We start from the raw sequence: 4,385 nt of genomic DNA, 5'->3' as shown, positions 1-4,385 counted from the left end.
AAACTTCCTCCAAAGGAAAGTACAAGAAAATACATTTTGTAGCATACAAATTCTTTTAATATTAAATAATACCAATATTAAGCAAAGTCTAAAACATTGTCTGGTAGCTCTTATCAAAAAAAGAAAGAGGAAGAAGAGCGAAAGGCAGAAGGGGAAAAACTTCAACTTATATTAGTAGCATTAGTTACAATAGTATGACAATAGTTCCATTTTTATTATTTCATTCAACAGTAAACTTGTTTCCTATGGAGGCTCGTGCAACTTGTGTCCCAACCTGACCACTCTCATGAAACATTTTGGGAGTGCGCACACTTACCTTTTTTCTCACCACCTTATATCTACATGAATTGTTTTCCTCTCCCAAGATTTCTTTACCTCTAGATGGCCTAGCTCATATCTAAGTTATTTTAGCCACAAATTTCTATAAACCGTAGTGTTGTCACAAAATGTGAAGTGGAGAGGATGCTTGGGTAAAGCTTGGGGGAGAAGGTTGGCTTAGAATAGCTTTGTAATTGATTTTAAGAAAATGATCGAGTAGTGATGCTCTCTGTGCTTGGGTGAAAATATGGGCCTTGAATCTGCCAGATTACGACCTTCCCAGGCCACAGCAAGAAATGCACATCTAGTATTAAAAATGGAATTTTTTTTTTAGCTTTGAGGCATTGTATTATAAAAAGCTGGCGCTTAAATACATCAACTAACAAGAACTTAAAATTCATCACACATTTACTTCATTTTTTTTAGCTTGACCTGCTAGTAAATCTTCAGCTTCATTGATTTTGGCTGTGGTACAAGAAGCCAAAATTGTCCAGGTGATTTAAAAGCATAATCCGTTAATGAGCATCTCATATTGTTCCTTTACTGGCAGCGGGGCTTATGCCTGCATTAATACTGCTTCTCATTTTGTCTTTGGGGTTCAAACCATCTCTGTAATAACCACCACTGGAGGCAGGTTTTGGTGGGCTTTGAAAAACTTGTTTTACTGGAGGCTCCCTATGTTTCATGGCTTGCAAAACGTAACAGCCTGAAGGTCTTGCAGCAGCCACGGTCAGTCCAGCGGCTACCAGTGCACTGGCCATGGCTCTGGCTCAGCTCCTCAGCCTCGCCTGAGAGCACGGCTCGTCCCAGCCCAAAGGCAGCAGCCGCCAATTCCCATGCCTCTAGCCGATAGCCATGTGGCCACCACCAGCAGGCACCAAACCGAAAATGGAACTTTCAATAGTAGTACCATCAAAATTAAACGGTTGTTTTGAACATTTACTTATACGAACAGAATCTTTACTGGATTGTAACAGTAGTGTTAAAAAAAGATCTCCTTATACTAATCTGAATATTGACACAATTTTTTCCGATTTCTGTTGCAATATCATTGCCAACTGTCTATAATTTTCTATCAATATAAAGGTCATTCTGCAAAATTATTATTTTTTTAAACATTTATTTATTTATTTGAGAGAGAGAGAGAGCACAAGTGGGAAGGGCAGAGGAAAGGGAGAGAGAATCTGAAGCAGATTCTATGATGAGCACAGAACCCGAGTTGGGGCTCCATCCCAGGACCCTGCGATCATGACCTGAGCCAAAACCAAGAGCTGGCCGCATAACTGACTGTGCCACCCAGGTGCCCCAACAAAATTATTTTTAATGTCACTATGAAAGCAGTACATTCCTCATACTGAGGAAAACAACAATACACATACAACCTGTAACTTCTAGGCTTGGTTCTTGATATTTCAAAGGAAATTAGGAAGAGCCTTTACCTACCTTACCTGGATTTTCAAGCCTAATTGCTTTTCAGTAGTTTGCTTGGTAAAGGGATCCATTACTTGCTCCCTGTCATCCTGGAATACTCAGGACACGTAGCTTCACTCTGCACGTGGGAAGCGTACAGGAACATGAGGTTAGGAGAAAACAGAGTAAAATAATTTAATATTTACGATACATTCTTTTGTAACAATTAGTTTTCTTGGAGCCACACAAAGACTCAATATTATCCCCTTTTTTCACCTTATTATTTATGTATATGCTTTCTAATAAAATATCACCATTAAAAGCATGCTTCAAACATTTATTTTACAAAAGCCAGTTTTATATGCTTCCTTTGAACTTAATATAATTGTCTTATCGCCAGTTAAATCATTATCCTCAGATTTAACAAAAGCATGTCCCCAAGATTTCAGTAATTATAAAGAGGGGTGTTCATCTAATCATATTATAATTTTTCCTTTGGCAAATTTCTATATTTTAATATATTGCAATAAATAAAATGCTTCCTGTTATTTTCCATGAAACCATAGAAAAACACAGCCAAATTATCTGAGGATGAACTGAGAATCAATGAACTGCAAATGATCTTAATAGCCACTTATCCTGATAGGATAAATAGCCAATGCTATGGACTGTAAGTAAACCTAAATTAGCACTGAAAGACTGTCCTATGGCCACAGTTTGAATTCTTTCAGTGACAGATGTTTCATTACACCAGAAAGAAGGCTTTACACTTTGTTATTTTAAAAGCTCTAATTTTAGAAGGATCATCTTATATTAAACCAAGTCCTACCTTCCTTTAATTTTTACTGATGGTTTGTATTACCAGTCATGCAGTCATTTTTTTCTTTTTTTTATTAGTTTCAGAGGTTGAATTTAGTGAATCACCAGTTGCATACAACACTCAGTGCTCATTCTATCATTAATGCCTATTCTCCTTAATGTCTGTCACCCAGTTACCCCACCCCCCAGTCCCCTCCCCTCCAACAACCCTCAGTTTGTTTCCTAGAGTTCAGCATCTCTTAAGGTTTGCCTCCTGTCTATTTTCATCTTATTTTATTTTTCCTTCCCTCCTCTGTGTTTATCTGTTTTGTTTCTGATAAATGGATAAAGAAGATGTGGTATATATACAATGGAGTATCACTCAGGCATCAAAAAGAATGAACTCTTGTCATGTGCAACAAAATAGATGGGACTAGAATATATTATGCTAAGCAAAATAGGTCAGTCAGAGACTGACAAAGACAAATACCATATGATTTCCTTTATATGTGGAATTAAAGAAACAAAACAGTGTGCAGTCATTTAGTGTAAGCTTGACCTTTCTGAACAACAACGCTTCCAAGATTAAGGACCATCACTTCCTTCCATAAGTATCTTATCTCAATCAATACTTCTACAGACTTCTCGTGGACTCCAGCCCTTGCCACACACGTTTTTCATTTTCCTTGGGATATATATTCTTACTGGGTCTAGCTCATCTTTCTATATTTCCCTTGCCCTAATACTATATAGCCAGGACTATCCCATAAAGGAGCTTTCCCATGTCAGCAGTTAAGTGGACCTACCCTCATTTAAGAGGATGACAGTAAAGCAACTCCATTTCTCTATCTTTCTTAAAAGAAATGTAGAGTTCCCTGATTTAAATAAAGCAAGGAAGAAGAAAATGAAATGATGAGAGAGATTTTATTTTCTATTTCTTTTTTTAAAGATTTTATTTATTTATTTGCCAGAGAGAGAGAGAGAACAAAAAGGGGGAGCAGCAGAGGGAGAGAGAGAAGCAGGCTCCCCATTGATCAGGGAGTCCAATGTGGGGCTCGATCCCAGGACCCTAAGATCATGACCTGAGCCAAAGGCAGATCCTTAACCCACTGAGCCACCCAGGCGCTGTCCCCCTCTTTTGTTAAGATTTTATTAATTTATTTGACAGAGAGAGAGAGCGTGCGCGCACAAGCAGGCAGAGCAGCAGAGGGAGAGAGAGAATTTATTTTCTATTAAAATAACAAATGAAGGGGACAAAGAATTAACTGAACTGTCCTGAAATTTGTCTCATGCAGAAATATGTACAAAATAGGTTCACGGACTCTATGATTGTAGGCAATTCTTTTTTATAGAACGTGTTTCAAAAATTCTATGATGCCTTTTCTTATAAAATAAACTATGGATAACTCAAGTAGGTGAATTTTCGTTACTGAAATGCAAGTGCGGACAAACCGCTGTAATCAATTTCCAAATTGACCTTTATGGTAACTTTGTACAGATAAATTAGATAATATGTCAATGGAAAAATTGGCAAAGGATATGTATAGATGCAAAAAACTAAATAAAATGGCAAAGTATTATGAAGTTAAATGAAGAAATGCAACTTGAACAATAAGCACTCTGTTTTGCATATCATTATGAAATAATGTTTATTTATTTTTGTTACTAGTGATTTACTGTGGTGTGATATGTATAATAACTTCACTCTGAAAAGCAACTTTGGAGGAATATTTTTCATGCCTTAGAAATGGACACATTCTTAGAAATAGTAATGTGCCTTCCTAGGAATTAATATTTAATTAAATATTAAGTATATTCATTATGTTATTTGTAATAGCAGGAAACAGCATGTACATCCT

The 4,385-nt window shown here is 36.7% G+C and overlaps 1 pseudogene; it reads right to left on the bottom strand.

Annotated features, from left to right (window-relative positions):
- Nucleotides 1-718: 718 nt before the first annotated feature.
- On the bottom strand, nucleotides 719-1,079 carry LOC100466092 (annotated as a pseudogene).
- Nucleotides 1,080-4,385: the final 3,306 nt, after the last annotated feature.

This window comes from Ailuropoda melanoleuca, chromosome 1 (genome assembly GCF_002007445.2).
Source record: "Ailuropoda melanoleuca isolate Jingjing chromosome 1, ASM200744v2, whole genome shotgun sequence".
NCBI classification, from domain to species: Eukaryota; Metazoa; Chordata; class Mammalia; order Carnivora; family Ursidae; genus Ailuropoda; species Ailuropoda melanoleuca.
This window is presented reverse-complemented; position numbering and strand designations above follow the sequence as displayed.